Raw genomic sequence first — 22,499 nt, forward strand, 5'->3', positions numbered from 1 at the left:
GCTACTTTACACTTCCAATCCAGCTTCCTGCTAATGTGCCCGAGAGGCAGCAGATGATGGTGCAAGTACTTGGATTTTTGCCTCTCATATGGAAGACCCACATGGAGTTCCTGGCTCCCAGCTTTGGCAGGGCCCAGCCCTGGGTGTTTGCAGGCATTTGGAGAGTAAACAGCTGAATGGAAGCACTCTCTCTCCCCAACCCCACTACCCCAGCTCCCCACCCCAGTCACTCCTCCTGGTGTCACTCTGCCTTTCAAATAAACAAATAAATCGTGGGGGGTGGGGGGAGGTGCGCTTTGTAGAGAATGAGGAAAACAAAGCCTAGAGTTAGAGGATAGCAAATGATCTTAAAGTGACTTAGTGACCAAATCTTTTGCCACTAACATCTAACACTTCATTTTGCTGATGAGTTATCAACAGAACCACAATTTCCAGGCACAGAGTCCAAGGTACTATAAGCATTCTAATTTGAACACATCCAAGATAACAACCCCTCTGCTTTGACACCTTGCTCCACCCTCACCCTTTCTCAAACCTACAACTGCTGACTCAAAATTAATCAATTTATTACATCACTTCTTCTACAAAAGCCTGGAGCTTCCAAACCATCTACTGGAGCCACACCACCTGGAGATCAATCTGACCTGGGCATGCTGATGGATGGTGGCTGCCACAGCCAGAAAAATCTCAACTCTTTTCTGTGGTTCTTCTGCAGATGGGATTGCAATGGCGCCTCAGCTGCCACTCCCTGCAGCAACATGCTCCAACCCTCTTGGGCCCTCAACACATTTGTGATTTGGGAGGACAACCAGGAGAAAGGCTGTCTCCACTATCTTGTCACCTTGACCTAGAAGTAAGCGTAAGCACAATGAGTCTAAAGGAAACTGACTCCTTTATTAATAAGCTTTTCAAATATTATTAAACAAAATGAAAACTATAAACAAGATGTAGTCTCCTTAGGTAGTGATTTACTTATTCTAATAATTTTGCCACAGCACAACATATTTATTAAACACTTTTTTGGGAACTGTTCTAAAATCTACTCTATGTGAGACACATAGAAAAATTAGGTCTTACTGTTCTAAAGTCACACCTCATTCTTCACCAAAAAAGGATTTGCATTGCTTGACTCTTTTTCTCCCAGTATCTTCTGGCTGTTTCCAAAAATTGAATCCACTGAGCAAGAGTGACTTACTATCTTTGAGGATATCCAAAAGATTGGCTCCAAAGTAAAAAATGTTTTGAGCTCCTAGAGCTTCACCAGAACATATAAAGGCCAAGAACACAATTATTTTGAGGAGGACAGATTTAAATCATTGTAAGTGACCCACAATTACAATGGAGGGGACAAGATATGTTCACTATCTGTCACATGTGTTAAAAATGCACTAGTATATTACTTCATAATCACACATCATATGACCATAAATTTGGCCCTGGAAAAAAATCTTCAAAATCATATAATCCAAGTTGTCCATTTTTATATGAGGAAATTTCAGCCACTGAGGGTAGACAATTTGTCCCCAGTCACACAGCTGGTCACAGTTACCAGGACAGAGATCCAGATACTCTGACTCCCAGCATAAAACACTAATACTTATTCACACAGCTCCCTCCTTCCCTGCTCCTCATCTTGGTCTTTCATTCTCCTGGTCAAAAGAGAAGATCACTCAGGACGTGAAAGCACACTAAGAGCGGTTTTGAAACCCAGCAGCTGAGAAATGATGGCTTAAGACAAGGGCCTCTCTGCAGTGGCCCCAGTGGACATGAACTAGTGTTTACTGTCTGCTTCGTAATGTTCTGGGCAATCTATCTCAGAACACCGGCCAGTGAAAACCTCAGGACTCTTGCCCCACAATTAAAAACATACATGTTTTAAACCTCTCAGCCTATCCCCTGCAGTAACTTATTTGCTTCAAGTGATTCAAAGAAGGTTGCTCTGAAAAATCCACATCAGGGAAAAAGAAAGTAGCAGAGTCACCACGCAGGAAAAAGCTGACCAATGAAAATGCAGAGGAAGCAGAAACCATCTTAACTCACCTCCTGGTGGACAGCCTCTGCAGGACAGGACAGAGCGATCCCTGGCAGTGTGGATTGGAATTATCCTCCACTCAGGGAAGGGGGAAGGGGCAAACAGACGGGAATGTTTGCTCATTCCCCTATCCCATCCACTGTTGGTCAGCTCAGCCTCACATTATCCTGGGCAGCCCAGCATTCTGCGGATCCGAGAGCAACCAGAAGGGAAGCCATGCAGGCCAGGTCAACGGGGTGAGTCAGTGGCAGAGCAGGAAGAGTCACTGGGGCAGAAATTCTGGCCTCCTGTGGCAAGACTGCCAAACCACACCCTCAGTTGGTCAGCACTGGGAGGGCCCTGCCCTATTAGGAATCCAGTCTCTAAACAAGGAAAGGTCCTTCCTCAGGAGGCTTCACACCACTCTAATTTTCAAGTCTCTTTCCTGCCTTGGAAACTTTCCACAGTTTTGTTTTCTTTCCTTCCTGTCCTTCTCTCTCTTTTTTCTTTTTCTTTCTTTCTTTCTTTTTTTTTTTTTTGACAGGCAGAGTGCATAGTAAGAGAGACAGAGAGAAAGGTCTTCCTTTTGCTGTTGGTTCACCCTCCAATGGCCGCCGCGGCCGGCGCATCTCGCTGATCCGAAGCCAGGAGCCAGGTGCTTCTCCTGGTCTCCCATGCGGGTGCAGGGCCCAAGGTCTTGGGCCATCCTCCACTGCCTTCCCGGGTCATAGCAGAGAGCTGGCCTGGAAGAGGGGCAACCGGGATAGAATCTGGCGCCCCAACCGGGACTAGAACCTGGTGTGCCGGCATCGCAAGGCGGAGGATTAGCCTGTTATGCCATGGCGCTGGCCTCTTTTTTCTTATTTATTTGAAAGGCAGAGTGACAGAGAAAGATCTTCTCTCTTACTGGTTCACTCACCAAATGCTCACAATAGCTGGGACTGGGCCAAGCTCAAGACAGGAACTCCAACCAGGTCTCTCACATGGATGGCAGGGGCCCAAGTCCTTGGGGCATCTTCCACTGCCTTCCCAGGTGCATTAGCAGGGAGCTGGATCAGAAGTGGAGCAGCAAGGGGCAAGCATTGTGATGTAGTGGGTAGGGCCATTGCCTGCAATATCAGCATCCATCAAATGGATGCCGGTTCAAGTTCTGGCTGCTCCACTTCTGAACCAGCTTCCTGCTAATAACCCTGGGAAAGTAGTAGAGGATGGCTCAAGTGCTTGGGCCTCTATCACCCAGCAGGAGACCTGACAGAAGCTCCTGGCTCCCGGCTTTGGCCTGGCCCTGTCCTACCTGTTGCAGCCATCTGAAGAGTGAACCAGTGGATGGAAGATCTCTCTCTCTCTCTCTCTGTAGCTCTGACTTTATAAAAAAAAAAAAAAGAAGAAGAAGAAGGAGGAGGAGGAGGAGGAGGAGGCGGAGGCGGACAGCAGCAGCAGCAGTGGCAGCCAGGACTCAAACTGGCAATCTAACATGGGACGCCAGCATCACAAGCGGCAGCTTAACCTGCAGCATCACAACACTGGCCCCTTCCACGGCTTTCTTCTCCCTCAAGCATCACACCAAAATTCTTTGGCTTAACTTTCCAAGTCCTTCATCATATGGCCTCAAGCCATTTATTCAACTCTATTTCCCACTGTTCCACAGAGTATAGTCTGAACTAATTCCACTTCCCTCTGCATGGGCCACACCCTTGCACATTCCCATGCCTTCAGTAATTCAGGCAGGGAAAACTCAAACCCTTTCAGGGGTCAGACAGGTCACAGAAATGAACACTCCAGTGGGGCACACAGCACTACTAGGAGCACTAACCCCTTCTAAAGGTGTTCAAACATTTTAATTCAAATATGTATGTCATATTTCAAAACGAACCGTTGTAAATAATTATTAATACTCCATCTTGCAAGTAAGACAACTTCCTCAAGGTTAGGCAGTTGGCAAAATCCTGACAAGTCTACCTGTATGAAGCCAAAGCATGAGCTCTATACATGAGGTTTCCCAGAGGTGCAAACACTGACGGAGATACAGAGTTCTCAAATTCACTTTTCATTATATATAATCTTAAACGTGAAATAGGAAGCCCAAATCACAGCTTTTTTTCACTAGAACCCAACTGCCTCAGAGGCTCTCTTCCAAGTTCCATCTTCCTGCCAGTCTTTCCCAGTTGTTCCAAGTTCTACTGAATTCCTTCCTCTCTCAATTACAGATTAGGCTACACAATCGACTGCCAAATTATATACTATCTTCAAAACTGGATATTGCTTCCATGTGCTTCAGTGTTGGCTTCATTAATCAAACTGCTGTAGTTCCATCACGAAAAATGTTTAAATCAAATCTAATCAAGAGGAAATAATCAAGCAAATCCACATTAGGAGACATCCAGCAAAACTAACCCAAACTCTTCAAAAACATCAGTGCTATGAAAGACAAAAAAAAAAAAAAAAAAAAAAAAGCATTCAAGATTAAAAGAGATTAAAGAACTGCTCAAGGTTAAAGCAGACTAAACCATCAAAAACTATCTAAAACTACCAAAATCAGATGAAACTATCAAAATCATGGCCACTAAATGCAGACACTATCCTTCAACAGATCTTGAATAGAAACAAATTATTACAAAAGACTTGGAATCATTTTTAAAATATTTATTTTATTTATTTGAAAGGCAGAGGCTGGCACCGTGGCTCAACAGGCTAATCCTCCACCTTGCGGCGCTGGCACACCGGGTTCTAGTCCCGGTCGTGGTGCCAGATTCTGTCCCGGTTGCCCCTCTTCCAGGCCAGCTCTCTGCTGTGGCCAGAGAGCGCAGTGGAGGATGGCCCAAGTCACCCCATGGGAGACCAGGAGAAGCACCTGGCTCCTGCCTTCGGATCAGTGCAGTGCGCCGGCCGCAACGCGCCGGCCGGCCGCTGGAGGGTGAACCAACGGCAAAAAGGAAGACCTTTCTCTCTGTCTGTCTCTCTCTCACTGTCCACTCTGCCTGTCAAAAAAAAAAAAAGAAAGAGAAAAAGAAAGGCAGAGTTACAGAGAGAGGGAGAGATAGAGAAAGAGAGCTCTTGCATCCACTGATTCACTCCCCAAATGGTCATAATGCCCAGGGCTGGGCCAGGCTGAAGCCAGGAGCCAGGAGCTTCTTCTAGGTCTCCCATATGGGTGCAGGGGCCCAAGCACTTGGGCCAGCCTCTGCTGCTTTCCCAGGTGCATTAGTGGGGAGCTGGATCAGAAGTGAAGCAGCTGAGATTAGAATCGGTGCCCATACAGTATGCAGACCATCCCAAATGGGCTTAACCCACTGCGTCACAATGTCAGCCCTGATTCTTGGGAAATTTTAAGAAATCTTAACAAGTAATATATACTGGATGTATTGAACCAATTTTAAATTGTTTCAGTTCTAGTAATACTGTGGTTATATGAGAAGAGCCCCTTGTTGTAAGGAAATATTTGCTGAAATATTTAGTGATGAAGTAATATGATGTGCACATCCAACAGTCAAAAGGTTCAGAAAATGAAGGATAGATAAAATGCAAATATGGCAAAATGTTAACAATCAATGAATCTGGGCGAAGAGCATACAAAATATTTGTTATATTTATAAAGTAGATAAAAGTTTGAAAATTTTCAAAGTAAAAAACTGGCAAGGAGAGAAATTCTGTATTACACACATCTTTATATTCGGCTTTGCAGCATTCGTTAGTTACTCGCTCATTGCCTAAGGAACTACACTTGCGAGATAAGCAACAGAGTCGACTCTGCTGCAGTTCATGAGGGGTACTGTGGGAAACTCTTAGGAGACAAGAGGTTTCTCTAAAACTCACATTGTCACACCACAGGAAGTACAGAAACAGGAAACAGCTGTTATGGCTTCACTCCTCACCATGGCCATCACAGAAGTAGACACATAACCAACACCCACAAACAGGGCAGAATGCAACTGCTGCCCACATAGAGGACCACTGCAGCCACCTTGCCACAGGGTACCAAAAACTTGAGAGCCTTCTATACAAGCATCTCTGGCCAGTCACAGAAAGACATTCAAATGGTCAAATATATGCACCTGACATATATGAAATCTTAACCTCTTACCAGATAAACCAGTCCTCAGCTGCACAAAGGCAGAAGAAATCTGCAAGGATGAATCACTGGTGTTTCCTGCACTGGCTTCCAAGAAACTCCATAAAAAGGACAGAAAAGGCAGGTGACAAGCGCCAACAGAGACCTCAACCCAGGACCGTGCTGTACAATAATGTCCCATCTCCCTTCTACAGCCATCAGATCATTTTGATCCTTGAAGTGGCCCCTTACTAGGATGAATTAGTTTCTTCCATCCGCTGGTTTACTCCCAAATGGCCACAATGGCCAGGGTTGAGCCAGGCCAAAGTCAGGAGCCAGAAACTCCATCCACGTTTCCCACATGGGTGGCAGGGGCACAAGTACTTGGACCATCTTCAGCTGTTTTCCCAGACTCATTAGCTGGGAGCTGTATCAGAGACAGAGCACTCTGGTATGGGGCCAGCACTGCAAGCAGCAGCTTAACCTGCTGCACCACAACACTGGCCCCCTAGTAACCAACCCTTAACCTCAGTTCTCTCCTCCCCTCAATGACAGCCAAGATACTGCTTTTTCCAGATAGCTTCTACCCTAACCTACCAGAAGGAATAGTTAAAATTATTGGGGCCAACGCTGTGGCATAGCAGGTAAAGCCGCCACCTATAGTGCCGGCAACCCACATGTGCACCAGTTTGAGTCTCGGCTGCTCCACTTCCGATCCAGCTTTCTGCTATGGCCTAAGAAAGCATTAGAAAATGGCCCAAATGCTTGGGCCCCTGCACCCACGTGGAAGACCTGGAAGAAGCTCCTAGCTCCTGGCTTCAGATCAGCACAGCTCTGGCCATTGTGGCCACTTAGGGTGGTAAACCAGCAGATGGAAGACCTCTCTTTCTCTGTCTCTGCCTCTCTGTAGTTCTGCCTTTCATATACATAAATAAATTTTTTAAAAAATAATAAATTATTCCTCCATTATTGAAGTAAGATCTATGATGATGTGCCATGGAACCTGCTTTACAAACCTACCACAATATTTTGTTTTTTTTAATCTAAAGACTTAGAATAACAACATAAAAGGTCTATTTGTCAGTCTTTGGAATTAAACCGAAGGAGAAAAAATATAAAGCTTTTAGATATTATCTGGTAAAAAGGTCTTAAGAGGCTTGATGTCACCAAAAATAACAATAGAATTAAGTATAAAGTTCTGTATTCAGGATAAAAGAACTAATCAAATACAAAATGATACAGACTTATAGCAGCTCATATTAAAAAGGCTGCCCAGGGGCCAGCACTGTTGCATGGAGGGTAAAGCTGCCACCTGCAGTGCCAGCTTCCTGTATGGGCACCTGTTCGAGTCCTGGATGTTCCACTTCCAATCCAAGCTCTCCATTACGGCCTGGGAAAGCAGTTGATGATGGCCCAAGACCTTGGGCCCCTGCACCCGCATGGGAAGACCTGGAGAAGTTCCTGGCTCCTGGCTTCGGATCGGTGCTGCTCCAGCTGTTGCAGCCATTTGGGAGTGAACCAGTGGATGGAAAACCTCTCTCTCTCTCTCTCTCTGCTTCTCCTCTCTGTGTGTAACTCTTTCAAAAAATAAATGAATCTTAAAAAAAAAAAAAAAAAAAAAAAAAAGGCTGCCCAGAAGGAAAAATGTGCCTGGGAAGGCAGCAGATGATGGTTCAAGTGCTTGGGCCCCTGCCACCAACATGGGAGATGCAAATGGAGCTCCTGGCTCCTGGCTTCAGCCTGGCCAAGCCCTGGCTGCTGCAGTAGTTTATTTAGGGAGTGAACCAGCATAAAAGATCTCTTTAAAAAAAAAAAAAAAATTTTTTTTTAAAGATTGATTTATTTGTGGTTTTTTTGTTGTTGGTTTTTTCTTTGTTTGTTTTTTGTTTTTGTTTTTTTTGACAGGCAGAGTGGACAGTGAGAGAGCGTTGGTTTTTTGTTTTTTGTTTTTTGTTTTTCCAGGTGTTTACATTTTATTAGCTACTTAGAGTGGCCCCATCCCACCCCAACCCCGCCACGAGGTCAGGCCTTCGGAGGAGCCCCTGCCTTGGCCGCCTGCGCCCGCTGGAACTCCTGCTGCAGCTGGGCCAGGGTCTCCCTCTGCTGCTCTGACTGCCGTCCCAGGTCCCGGAGCTGGGATTCGTATCGCTTAATTTCAGCTGTGATGTAGTCCAGCCTCTTCCCCACTGTGGCTGATCCGCACCACGCTGATCTGAAGGCAGGAGCCAGGTGCTTCTCCTGGTCTCCCATGGGGTGACTTGGGCCATCCTCCACTGCACTCCCGGGCCACAGCAGAGAGCTGGCCTGGAAGAGGGGCAACTGGGACAGAATCTGGTGCCCCGACCGGGACTAGAACCTGGTGGGCCGGCGCCACAAGGTGGAGGATTAGCCTGTTGAGCCACGGCGTCGACTGATTTATTTATTTGAAAGTCAGAGTTACACAGAGAGAGAAGGGGAGGCAGAGAGAGAGAAGTCTTCCATCCGCTGGTTCACTCCCCAGCTGGCTGCAACGGCCAGAGCTGTGCCAATCCAAAGCCAGGAGCCAGGAGCTTCTTCCGGGTCTCCCATGCAGGTGCAAGGACCCAAGGACTTAGACCATCTCCTACTGCTTTCCCAGGTCATAGCAGAGAGCTGGATCGGAAGTGGAGCAGCTCATATTGGCACCTATATGGGATGCCGGCACTGTAGGTGACGGCTTTACCCACTATGTCACAGCGCCAGCCCCAAAATCTCTCTTTATCTCTGTCTCTCCTCTGTAACTCTGCCTTTCAAATAAATAAATAAAATTTTTTTAAGATTTTTATTATTAGCCGGTGCCGCAGCTCACTAGGCTAATCCTCCGCCTTGCGGCGCCAGCACACCGGGTTCTAGTCCCGGTCGGGGCATCGGATTCTGTCCCGGTTGCCCCTTTTCCAGGCCAGCTCTCTGCTGTGGCCAGGGAGTGCAGTGGAGGATGGCCCAAGTGCTTGGGCCCTGCACCCCATGGGAGACCAGGAGAAGCACCTGGCTCCTGCCATCGGATCAGCTCGGTGCACTGGCCGCAGCGCGCTTCCGCAGCAGCCATTGGAGGGTGAACCAACAGCAAAAAGGAAGACCTTTCTCTCTGTCTCTCTCTCTCACTGTCCACTCTGCCTGTCAAAAAGTAAAAAAAAAAAAAAAAGATTTTTATTATTTGTATTTGAAATTCAGAATAACAGAGGAGAGACAGATTGAGATCTTTTAACTACTGGTTCACTCCTCAAATGGCCACAATGGCTAGGGCTGGACCAGGCCACAGCCAGACACCATTAACTTCATCCTGGTTTACCATTTGGGTAGCAGGGGCCAAAGCACTTTGGCCATCTTCCACTGCTTTCCCAGGCACATTATCAGGGAGCTGAAATGGAAGTGGAGCAGCTGGGACTCAAACTAGCTCCTATGTGGGATGTCAGCAGGCAGTGGCTTCACTCACTAAACCACAACTCTGGCCTCAATAAAAACGTATGCAAAAAAATAAAAAGCTATTTACAGTGAGAGGTGGAAGACTATAACTAACAACACATTTGGGCCGGTGCCGCAGCTCAACAGGCTAATCCTCCACCTTGCGGCGCCGGCACACCAGGTTCTAGTCCCAGTCAGGGCACCGGATTCTGTCCCGGTTGCCCCTCTTCCAGGCCAGCTCTCTGCTGTGGCCCGGGAGTGCAGTGGAGGATTGCCCAAGTGCTTGGGCCCTGCACTCCACGGGAGACCAGGAGAAGCACCTGGCTCCTGCCATCGGACCAGCGCGGTGCACCGGCCGCAGTGCACCAACCGCGGCGGCCATTGGAGGGTGAACCAACAGCAAAGGAAGACCTTTCTCTCTGTCTCTCTCTCTCTCTCACTGTCCACTCTGCCTGTCAAAATAAATAAATAAATAAATAACACACATTTGATGAGCCATGAGCCTAACAGAGCTACCTAAAACATCAACACCACCCCAAGCTGCATTACTAGAAGACAACTCTGTGCCCTACCTCTGAAGAGCTAAATCAGTGTTCATGTGAGGAAGAATGCCAAATATCATGATGAATGGTCTGGAAGTATGTTATGCCAAATGTAAGGCAAGAACAACAGATGTGGGGCAGCAGCAGAGTTTATGCTTGGGACGCCCCCATCATATCAGAGTCCCTATGTCTGGGTCTCAACTCTGCTTTCAATTCAGTTTCCAGCTAATGGCACCCTGGGAGACAGCAGGTGATGGCTCAAGTACTTGGGTCCCTGCTACCCACATGAGAGATCCAAATGGAATTCCAGGCTCCTGACCCAGCCCTGGCTGTTGTGAGCATTTGGGAAGTAAACCAGTACTGGAAGATATCTCTCTCTCTGAATCTTTCAAATAAATAAAAATGAACAAACTTAAAAAAAAAAAAAAATGTTGTGGGACCAGTGCTGTAGTGCAGTAGGTTAATCATCCACCTGCGGCACCGGTATCCCCTTGGGTACCGGTTCTGGTCCAGGCTGCTTTTCTTCTGATCCAGCTGTCTGCTATGGCCTAGGAAAACAGTAAAAGATGGCCCCAGTACTTGGGCTCCTGCACCCTCATGGGAGATCTGGAAAAAGCTCCTGGCTCCTGGCTTGGGAGACGTCCAGCTCCAGCCGTTGAGGCCATTTGGGGAGTGAACCAGCGGATGGAACACTTTTCTCTCTGCGGCCCCTACACCCACGTGGGAGACTCAGAGGGAGCTCCTGGCTCCTGGCTTCGGATAGGCTCAACTCTGGCCATTGTGACTATTTGGGGAGTGAACCAGAGGATAGAAGACCTTTCTCTCTGTCTCTCCCTCTCTCTGTCTGTAACTGTGACTTTTAAATAAATGAAAAAAAAAAATCTTTAAAAAAAAAAACACCTTGTATGTCCCCCTGCAAGAAGATAATGCCAGAACTAGCAAGTTGAAGTTTTTAGCTTGACATGGGGAAGAACTTTCAGCAACTGTAGAAGTAAAAAATGTAGGATATGGAACCCAGAATGCTTAGATTAGGACACAACTCTACATTTATAACTGTGCGGATTTAGAGAGATTACTTAATCTACCTGTGCCTTAGTTTCCTTTTCTGTAAAAGGGAGTAGTAAGAACCATACAGTTTTGGGAAGTAATTCACGTAAAGTGCTTCGGAAAGTGCCTGATTCACAAAATATGTTGGAAAAAAAGTTGAACATTGCTATTAGTAGTTATTTATATAATGGGCTAGGTAATCTGGAAACTTTCCTACTACATATGCTCAGAAAGACGGGGCTGGCACTATGGCATGTGGGTTAAGCTGCCGCCGGTAAGGATGCTAGTTCACATCCTGGCTGCTCCACTTCTGATCAGCTCCCTGCTAATGGTCGAAGGAAAGCAGTGGAAAGACGGCCCAAGTGTTTGGGCCCCTGCCACCCAAATGAAGACAAGAGACCCTGAGACCCAGATGAAGCTCCTGTCTTTGGCATGGCCCACCCCCGGCCATTGCAGCCTGGGGAGTAAACCAGCATATGGAAGATCTCTCGATATCTTTCTCTCTCTCTCTCTCTCTCTCTCTCTCTCTCTGGTTCCTGTCTCTCTTTCAAATAAATAAATCAATCTGTGCCAATTATTAAGTAATTATCTCTCAGTTCCAAGCTTACCCTGTTTGTTTGTTTAAAGATTTATTTATTTATTTGAAAGTCAGAGTTACAGAGACAGGGGAAAGACAGAAAGAGGCTGGTCGTCCACGCACTGGTTCACTCTCCAAATAGCCATAATGACCAGTGCTAGGCCAGGCCAAAGCCAGGAGCCAGTAGCTTCTTCCAGGTCTCCCATCTTCTGCTGCTTTCCCCAGGCCATTAGCAGGGAGCTGGATTGGAAGGGGAACAGCCAGAACTCAAAACCAGTGCCCATATAGGATGCTGGAATCGCAGACAGTGGCTTTACCTGCTGTGCCACAACACTGACTCCCTCACACTTACACTGTTATGCTCTGCTTTGTGATGATGGGGTCTGAACTCCACAAATTTCATTTTGTCTTGCCAGCTGGCTCCCTGGTAGGTACCGTCAATAGAGGGTGGCCAAAGGAAAAATGGAAGGCAGGAGGAGGTTACAAGGACTTCCTCCTAGTTATGGCTTGGTGTTTCTTGACAACAGCAATTGCCTACACCCAGTTTCTTTCTAACTTTTCAGAACTAGCCTCACTGTGCACCTCAGAGGCACCTGTATCAGCTGGGTGGGGCTCAACTGAACCTAGCTCCTCTGGGCCCTCCTGTGAGCTCCTGAGAAACCAGCAGCACCAGGCAACACCCTCCCTCAGAGAATCTGGGTGCAACTCTTCCAGATCCCTCCAGACTTCTAGGTTCCGATAAGCCCAACCTTCCTTCCTTTGTTTTTCTCTCCTAGATGAGGAAGATGCTTACTACTGTTTGATCAAAGTTACATTAAGGTTCCCTTTTTGCTTTTTCAGCTTTTCAAACAAGGTTTAAACCACGTCTTCATTAAGTTCATTCGAGTGAATAACTAGTATGTAGTTTCTGTTTTGCCAATTGAATCTGCACTGACACATATATAAACCAAATTCACATGTAAGGGAAATCCTAGGAACCACAAACAAAGAAGCTGAAAACTGAATCAGTGAGCTCATGGCATAGCTGCCCCAGCAGTAAGAAATTTAGGAAACTCTCATTGGTCCAGGAGACACATCTGGAGCTCACATAAGATAACTGAGGGGGCCAGCGCTGAGGCGCAGTGGTTAATGCCCTGGCCTGAAGCGCCGGCATCCCATATGGGCGCCGGTTCTAGTCCTGGCTGCTCTTCTTCCAATCCAGTTCTCTGCTATGGCCTGGGAAAGCAGTAGAAGATGGCCCAAATGCTTGGCCCCTGCACTCGCGTGGGAGATCCGGAAGAAGCTCCTGGCTCCTGGCTTCGGATCAGTGCATTTCCGGCCATTGCAGCCATCTGGGGAGTGAATCAGCAGATGGAAGACCTCTCTCTCTCTCTGCCTCTTCTCTCTCTGTGTAACTCTGACTTTCAAATAAATAAATAAATCTTAAAAAAAAAAAAAAGATAACTGAGACCTCTGTGTAGAGGTTGAGATCCCAAGGTTATACCCAATAAAAGGACTAGGACAAAAAAATCTGTCCATAGGGAAATAGAGATTACATGGTTCACCTAGTGAAGGAAGAGGAAAAAACACAAAAACAAAAACAAAACCTTCTAGGAATTCAAAACAATAGGTATATAAAACAATGAACTTGGAGTTCAAATTTATACAATGTTTATGACCTGGAAATCTACAAGAGCAAAATTACAAACATTTTGGTCCCAGTCTGGGAATAGCCTTGAGTGTCCAGCAGAAGCAAACCCAAAAGCTGCTCTAAAAGACAAACAGCCAATGAACACATGAAAAGATGTTCAGCATCATCAATTATCAAGAAAACATGAATTCAAACCACAGTGAGCTATGACACCTCTGTGAGAATGGCTAAAATTAAAAGCACTGACAATACCAAGTGTTGGCAAGAATATGAAGCAACCAGAGATTTTCTACACTGGTATAGAACATAAACAGTGGGGCCGGCACTGTGGCACAGCGGGTTAACGCCCTGGCCTGAAGCACCATCATCCCATATGGGCGCCGGTTCTAGTCCTGGCTGCTCCTCTTCCTATCCAGCTATGGCCTGGGAAAGCAGTAGAAGATGGCCCAAGTTCTTGGGCCCCTGCACCCGCATGGGAGACTCGCAGGAAGCTCCTGGCTTCAGATTGGCGCAGCTCCGGCAGTTGCCGCCATCTGGGGAGCGAACCAGCGGATGGAAGACCTCTCTCTGTCTCTACCTCTCTCTGTAACTCTTTCAAATAAATAAAATAAATATTTTTTGGCCGGCACCGCGGCTCACTAGGCTAATCCTCCACCTTGCGGCGCTGGCACACCGGGTTCTAGTCCCGGTCGGGGCGCCGGATTCTGTCCCGGTTGCCCCTCTTCCAGGCCAGCTCTCTGCTGTGGCCAGGGAGTGCAGTGGAGGATGGCCCAAGTGCTTGGGCCCTGCACCCGCATGGGAGACCAGGAGAAGCACCTGGCTCCTGCCATTGGATCAGCGCGGTGTGCCAGCCGCGGCAGCCATTGGAGGGTGAACCAACGGCAAAGGAAGACCTTTCTCTCTGTCTCTCTTTCTCTCACTATCCACTCTGCCTGTCAAAAAAAAATTTTTTTTAAATAAATAAATAAAAATAAATATTTTTTTAAAAAAGAACATAAACATCACAACCACTTTGAAAAAATGATAATTTATTTTTATTTTTTTAAGATTTATTTTAGGGGCTAGTGCTGTAGTATAGTGGATAAAGCCACCACCTACAGATGGCATCCCATATGAGCACCATATCAAGTCCCAGCTGTTCCTCTTCCAATCCAGCTCTCTGCTATGGCCTGGGAAAGCAGAAGATGACCCAAGTGCTTGGTCCCCTGCTCCTGAGTGGGAGGCCCCAAAGAAGCTCCTGGCTTCCGGCTTTGGATCAGCCCAGCTCCAGCCATTGAGGCCATTTGGGGAGTAAACCAGAGGATGGAAGATCTCTCTCTTTCTGCCTCTGCCTCTCTGTAACTCTGCCTTTCAAATAAATAAACAAATCTTAAAAAATTTGGGACATCTTCCACTGCTTTCCCAGGCACATTAGCAGGGAGGTGGATGAGAACTAGAATAGCTGGGACTTGGACCATTGCCTGTGCTGGGGTTGCAGGTGGCAGTTTAACCTACAGTATGACAACACTGGCCCCTGCTTTATTTTATTTGAGAGGCAGAGAAAGAAAGCCAGAGTTCCCATCCACTGCTTCAATTCCTAAATGCTCACAATGGCCAAGGCTGGGTTGGGCTAAAGCCAGGCAATAGCAAAGCAGTCTAAGTCCCACACGTGAATGGCAGGAACCCAATTACTGAAACCACCACCACTGCCTCCAAGGGCCTGCATTAGCAGGAAGCGTCAGGAGCTGAAGACGGGAATCAAATCCAGACACTCCAATGTGGCACACTGGCATCCTAACCACTAGGCCAAATACCAGTCCCATTTCTTAAAAAGTTAAGTATATACTGCAAAAAGGAAGAAAAAATACACTCAACGATGTGTACATGAATCTCACACCAACTTTATTCATAATAGCCAAAAACTGGACACAACCCAAATGTCTGTCGATAATGAATGACAGATGAAATATGACAACAGCCATAAAATAAATAAAAATAAAAAGTAACAAATTACCGATATATACAACTAAAAGGGTAAATCTCGAGTGCATTCTCCTACATGAAAGATGCCAGACACAAAAGGTTATTTATTGGATGATTTAACTTATATAAAATTCTATAAAATACAAATTAATCTGAAGTGGCAAAAAGCAGGTCAACAGCCAGTGTTGTGATGCAGTGAGTTAAGCCAATACTTGCGACACCAGTATACCATACTGGAGTGCCAGTGTGAGTCCCAGCTGTTCTGCTTCCAATTAAGCTCCCTGATAACATACCTGGGAAAGGAATGGAAGATGTCCCAAGTGCTTAGGCCCTGGCTACCCACATGCAAGACCAGGATAGAGATTCTAGCTCCTGGCTTTGGCCTGGTCCAGCCCCAGCCCCAGCCACTGTGGACATTTGAAGAGTGAACCAGCAGCATATGGAAGATCTCTCTCTCTCTCTCTCTCTCTCTCACTCTCGCTCTCGCTCTTGCTCTCTGCCTCTCTGTAACTCTGTCTTTCCAAAAAAAAAAAAAAATCTTTAAAAAGAAGTAAATTAAAAAAAAAAAAAGAGATGTGAAGAACAGAATAAAAAGGCCCTACATAAGTTAAATATGCCATCTAGGAGAGGCATTATCTAAAGTAACAACCGAGAATTTATACAAAATGAATGAAAGATGAAACATCCAATTGAGGAGTTACCATATGACAACAGTAGGATAAATAAGATTAAATTCACACCATTTAATGAATGTGAGAAAAATAAATAACAAAGAGGATCTTTAAAACAACAGAGGGGTTGGTGCTGTGATACAGCAGGTTAAGTTACTGCTTGTGCCAATGGCATCCCATATCAGAGTGCCAGTTAGGACCCCGGCTACTCTACTGTCCTTGCTGATGCATATGAGAGGGCAATGGTTGATGGTCCAAATACTCAGGCCCCTCCTGCCTAAATGTACAACAGAATAGTTTCTGGCTCCTGCCTTTGGCCTGGCCCAACCCAGCTGTTGTGAGCATCTGGGGAGTGAACCAGCAGATGGAAGCTCTATATTCTCTGCCTTTCAAGTAGAATTAAAATAAAACTTTTAAATGATTTATAATATTTCTTCTGACCACAAGGTTTTGTTAATTATACACAGCTGTCAAAACAACCCAATGGATCTGGCTGAAAAGCCCATGAGAACATTTCAGGCATGGAAAGCCAAGACACTGGGGCAAAAAATGATCTACATGAAGGATCTCTGTGAGTGAGACCCCAGTGGAAAGAAGGGGCCATCAAAGAAGGATGTGCTTTTCTCTGAAGGGAGGAGAGGACTTCCACTTTGCTTATGGCTTTGTCTAAATACTGATGGAATTTGTGGACTCAAAAGGCTTCCATAGCCTTAGCAGCTTATGACAAGAGCCTCGGGTAATCACTGATGTCATAAATAAGTATTAATTGTTAAATCAACAACAGGAGTCACTGTGCACTTACTCCCCATGTAGGACCTCTGTCCTTAATGAGTTATACTATGAGAATTAACTATAAAACTTGTTTTCAAAAAGTATTTTACACTTTGAGTGTGTGTGGGGGTACAAATTGTTCAAATCTTTACTTAGTACAGAGTTGGTCTTCTGTATACAGTTAATTAAAAGTGAATCTTAATGAAGAATGGGATGAGATGGGAGAGGGAGGAGGAAGTGAGACAAGAGTTGGAGTGGGAGGGTGGGTATGGGGGGAAAAACTGCCCTATTCCTAAAGCTGTAGCTATGAAATTTGCATTCATTAAATAAAAGCTTTCTTAAACATTTTTAAAAATAATAATTAAAAAAAAAAAAGAAAAAAAATAACAACTCAATGAGGCAGGCGTGTGGTGCATCCGGTTAAGCCACTGCTTAGTCCACCCACATCCCATATCAGAGTGCCAGTTTCAGTACTGGTTACTTCGCTTCCAATCCAGCTTCCTGCTAATGGGAAGGCAAAAAATAATGGATGGCCCAAGGCCTTGGAGTTCCTGCCACCCATGGAGTTTTGGGCTCTTGCTTTTGGTCTGGCTCAGCCCCAACTATTATAGGAATTTGAACCAGCAGAAAGAACATCTACCCTCCCCCACCCCCACCCCCCCAAAAAAGAAAGAAAAACACTGCTGCCTTTCTAATAAATAAACTCTAAAAAAATTAAAAATATAGCCCCTAATCAGCTTTGTTCAGTCATCTAAGGCAAGACTTCACCTCCAGTTTTTAGAACTTAAGTTCTGAAAACTAACAGTTTTCAGAACTTAAGTCTTAGTTCAAGGTATTCTTCCCACTTCCATAAGTAAAAAAGAACATTCTAAGTAGACGTGTTAAAAAAAAAAAAAAAAAAGATTTATTTATTTGAAAGGCAGAGCTATAGAGAAAGAGGGAGAGACAGAAAGAGATCTTTCAGCTGCTGGTTTACTCCCTAAATGCTCACAACAGTCGGGACTGGGCCAGGATGAAGCCAAGAGCCTGGAACTCCATCTGGGTCTCCCACGTGGGTGACAGGGGCCCAGGCATTTAGGCCATCTTAAGCTGCTTTCCCAGGTATGGTAAGCAGAGAGCTAGATTGGAAGCGGAGGGGCCGGTGCTGTGGCGTAGCGGGTAAAGCCACCAACTGCAGTGCCGGCAACCCATATGGGCAGATCGGTGCAGCTGCAGCCATCTGGGGAGTGAACCATCAGATAGAAGACTTCTCTCTCCCTCTGCCTCTCCTCTCTCTGTGTAACTCTGACTTTCAAATAAATAAATAAATCTTTAAAAAAATAGATTGGAAGTGGAGCAGCTGGGACACTGGCAACGCACATGGCTGCTTAACCCACTGACCACGACACCAGCCCCACACATGTTTCTTAATGAAGTTTCAGGTAAGGGCTTCCAGCTTTGGGGGAGTACAGCTTTTGGCTTTGGACTAAGATTCAGGCATTACAATTAGTCATTTGCTTAAACTTGGACCAAGAAAAGAGTACCTCTGAAACATTTACAGAGAAGTTCGCGCTTCCTCCTCTAAGGGAGAAAATATCACATCAGCAGCGAGGGAGGGCACACATACACCTCTTTTTGCTCAGAGTTGTCTGGATGGAATGCTTGTCCTAGGTCCCGTCTAGTCACGGCAGTGAGATGGCAACGGCAGTGAGATGGCCACACGGTAGACAGCTCCACTTCTCTTACTATCAAAAGCTTCCACCCATCACAGAGTGACACCCTTGACATCCCAGAACTTTGGAAACTCAAGACCAGTCACCAGACACCAAAGAGGGAAGTATGGATTAAAGCAAGCAAACACTATCCCCTTTTCAGGAGGCAGTACCACTTCAGGGAAGCAGATAGCTTAACACTCAAGTTCAAAAGCCACTAAATGAAGATGGAGAAGCCAGGCTCCTTGGCCCTCTCAGCTCAAGAAAATACATCATTCCAATACATGAATGGCATGCCATGTCTCAAATCCTGCATAGCCACCAGGATACAGTAACAAAACAAAAACAAACAAACAAAAAACCTCTGCATCTCATTAGAAAGGCAAACACAAAAGGGGCTCTTAGAGTACCTCAGAGGGGACCCAGAGGAGGCAGCATCATCACTCCCTCCCACAATCCTTCACACGATCACCTCACTTACAAACTCGTACTCTACACAGAGCTTGCACAAACACCTGACCCGATCAGACCCCCGATCATCAGGAAACAGATAACGGCAGGTGAGAGCACAGTTCACACGGACGGCAAGGAGGCTCAAAACAAAGCAACTAGTCCGAGACAAGGCGCATCCCACACGGCCCCCTCCTCATGGATGCACGACCCTCGAAATACCACAGCGACGGCCAACCAGGCACCGCTCGGTAACCCAGGCCAAGTTCGACACACTATGCGCCTCACGGTCCCCCATGTGTTAGCAGATTTAAGAACTTTGAGGAAAATATTTTTTTAAAACCATCTTTCTGAAAGGTGTGAGCCCCACGGCAGAAGAGTAGCTGGTTCTCGGGAACTGTGTGCCACGACTTCCACCATTGTTAACAATAGCCGAGGGCTCTCCATCTCAGGCCCCTTCAGGCACTTGCACCACTCTCCACCGCGCGTCGCCCTGAGAAGAGTCCACGGACACGCCCCCCAACAGGCCCTCCCCCGGCGTCACTCCCCTCTCCCCACAAACCTTACCCCCAATATAGTCTCCCCTCTCACACTGGGCTACGAAGGAGGCCTTCTCTCGCACCGGCCTCTCCAGCACCCCCTTTAGGCCTGGGCATCCCTGCAGGCGCCCAGGCCGCACGTCAGCCACGGGCCCGCGCCGGTTACCTGGCCGCGCGCTCCCGCTGCGCCTCGCGCTTCCCACGGATCGCGGTTTGTCGCGGGCTCGCGCCAGCGCTGTGGGTACACAATTAATTTAAACTATGGCCCCGCCCCCTCGAGTCGCCCTCCGATTGGCCCCTGTTGGCTGTTTTCTTACGCAGAGCACACTTGAGGACCCGGGAAAAGGAAGTGTAAGGCCCGAGGAAGGAGTGTTTCTACTTCCGGGCCCAGGCCTGGACTTGAGGGCAAAGAGAACTACAAATCCCAGCACCGCCCGCGGAATTGGAGCCCCGCCCCTGGCGAGTACGGGTCCCTGTAGGCGTCCAGACGGCTCTTGCAGCGCCTTCCCGAACGTGGTGACGAAGGTGGTTGCCATGGAGCTGCTCTACGTATCACTGAGCTTGTGGGACGCCGAGGCTGGAGGGGAAGCGACTGCTGGTGAGTCGCGCGGGAAAACAGGAAACCCTCTCTGGGGACAAGAGCTCTGTGGAGAAGGAAGGAGCACCACAGAAATACTAAAAACTTCCCTCCTCGGCACTTGAGACCTGTCCCGCCAGCCCTCGCCCCTGTCACAGTTAACGCGATGCACTACCTTGGGGGTGCTGGGGAGAGGGGAGGATCAGAGGCGGAAGGGCGCTGAGATACAGACTCCTAGAGATTTGGGGTGCTTGAGCGCCTCAGCCACTGCAGATTTGGCGCTCCCGGAGACGGATGCCTCAGGTCCCAGATACATCCAGGGGGACTGAAGCACCCTCCGATAGGGCGTTCGTGTTCCTCCGACATGGGCGCAGCGTTGAAGTAAATCCGGATCCCGGATTCTGGAGTCAGCAGGAGTCCCCCAAACACAGTCATTAAAGGTGCTGTTACCACATTGCATCTCCCTGTATCCCCATGGTCTGCTTCCAGCTCCATTCCTTATTTACAGCTCTCGTGAGGGATCTGTTGCATTTAGAAACTTACCCAGCGCTTTCACAAGTGCCTCTCTTGGTACTCATGGCAGCTCTATAAATAAGTGCTGTGTATCCCCATTTCACAGATTGGAAAACTGAAACCCAGAAAGTAGAAGCAACTTGCCGAGGCCACCACCAAATCAGTGACAGCACTAAACCCAGTTGTAAATCCAATAGCCATATCTCCTTAGTTGGAGCCTACACTGCTTCTCTATCTTCAGGACTTGTTCCAGGGAGTGGGTTAAACTGCCCAGAGAAAAAGGAACCTAGGGCCTACTTTGGGTTATTTATACTTCAGCCTGAATGAGTTTCAAATCCTTCCCTGAAAGTTTTAATGGGGGAAAGCAAGGACTGAAGAGGCTGGGAATCCAACATGTTTAAACTGCACAGGAAACACAGCGGCATGTCTGAAGCTGCTGTGTCTCGCTGCTCTGATTGGTCTGCTTACTCGCAGCGTTCTCCCAGGCTTGGTCTTCAGCGTGCCCGCCACCTCACTCTGTATTCTCTTCTTGGGTACGCATCCAAGCCTCTCTAGCCCAGCCGTCATTTCTAGGCTGGGGGCCTGTACATCCAATTGCCTCTTTGATATCTCCTTCAGGGTGTCTCGAAGGCTACCCAAATTCAGCTTTTCTCTGGGTACTCCAACCAGGTTCCCAAGCCTGGATCTCTTCCACCTCTCTGCAAGCCAAAAACCCAAGAGATATCCTTGGTCATCTATGATGAAGACCTGCCAGCTTTACTTCCTAGATATCTTTTATCGCACATACCACCGCCTCCTTTCTGCCTTCCCTTCCTGCAGTTTTGCCTGCTGTAGCCAGAGTCATCTTTCAGACACAAAATATTCTCCACTCTTCCTCTCCGCCTCTCTTTTTTTATTATTTACTTTTTTTTTTTTTTTTTTTTTTTTTGACAGGCAGAGTGCATAGTGAGAGAGAGAGAGACAGAGAGAAAGGTCTTCCTTTTTGCCGTTGGTTCACCCTCCAATGGCCGCTGCGGCCAGCGCATCGCGCTGATCCAAAGCCAGGAGCCAGGTGCTTCTCCTGGTCTCCCATGCAGGTGCAGGGCCCAAGGAGTTGGGCCATCCTCCACTGCCTTCCCGGGCCATAGCAGAGAGCTGGCCTGGAAGAGGGGCAACCGGGATAGAATCCGGCGCCCCAACTGGGACTAGAACCCGGTGTGCCGGCGCCACAAGGCAGAGGATTAGCCTGTTAAGCCACAGCGCCAGTTCCGCCTCTCTTTAAATATGTGCTTTGTGACTTTCTATTGCTGTTGGCACGAGGCAACATCTAGGAGTGGCTCCTGCCCACCTGTCCACCTCCAGTCTAACCAGACACCCCTCCTTCACTCTCTAGTTACATGACCTTCAAGGTCTTCAGAATTTCCAAGTACCCTCCTGCCGAACCTGGAATGCCCATTTTTGCCCCTGGTTATCCTGTCCTTTTCCCACTCTCCTTCGCCTTTAGATTTCTCTCCGTTGCTTCTGGGGGAAAGTCTTCTGAACAAGACTGCTCAGACCAGGTCAGATCCCTCATGTACTGCAGCCTCATGTCCCTCTCCTTTATAGTATTATTCAGTTGGAATTTGTCCATAAAGATTCATGTATTTATTTGAAAGGCATAGTTACAGAGGGACAGAGAGAGAGGGAGATCTTCATCTGCTGGTTCACTCCCCAAATGGCCATAACAGCCAGAGCTGGGCCGATCCGAAACTAGGAGCCAGGAGCTTTCCCTAGATCTCCCATGTGGCTGCAGGGGCCTAAAGAGTTGGGCCATCTTCCTCTGCTTTCCCTGGCCCATTAGGGCCTGGATCAGAAGTGAAGCAGCCGGCACTTGAACCTGCACCAATATGGGATGCTGGCTCCGCAGGGGGCAGCTTTATCTGCTACACCACAGTGAGGGCCCCCAGCTGGGATTTTTTATTTCTTTATGAAACATGCACTAGCTGACACCACTTTGAGATACAACTATGAGAACAACATGGCTCCTGCCTTGGTGGAGTTTATGGTCATGTAGATAGTAGGTAGATAGTAG

The 22,499-nt window shown here is 47.3% G+C and overlaps 2 protein-coding genes across 7 annotated transcripts in view; one reads left to right on the forward strand and one right to left on the reverse strand.

Moving 5' to 3' along the window:
• Positions 1–19,620, reverse strand: part of NUMA1 (nuclear mitotic apparatus protein 1) — an 86,012-nt gene extending 66,392 nt beyond the window's left edge. For 3 of the 5 annotated variants that reach the window (XM_062196643.1, XM_062196644.1, XM_062196639.1), the window contains exon 1: positions 2,041–2,298. The gene's annotated coding sequence lies outside the window, so the exon portion shown is untranslated. The other 2 variants (XM_062196642.1, XM_062196641.1) reach the window with 2 other exon arrangements.
• A 251-nt stretch (positions 19,621–19,871) lies between these two features.
• LRRC51 (leucine rich repeat containing 51) overlaps positions 19,872–22,499 on the forward strand; it is a 30,033-nt gene continuing 27,405 nt past the window's right edge. For both annotated transcript variants that reach the window (XM_062196652.1, XM_062196651.1), the window contains exon 1: positions 19,872–19,957. The gene's annotated coding sequence lies outside the window, so the exon portion shown is untranslated. The remainder of the gene's footprint in view (positions 19,958–22,499) is intronic.

This window comes from Lepus europaeus, chromosome 7 (genome assembly GCF_033115175.1).
Source record: "Lepus europaeus isolate LE1 chromosome 7, mLepTim1.pri, whole genome shotgun sequence".
Taxonomy (NCBI): domain Eukaryota; kingdom Metazoa; phylum Chordata; class Mammalia; order Lagomorpha; family Leporidae; genus Lepus; species Lepus europaeus.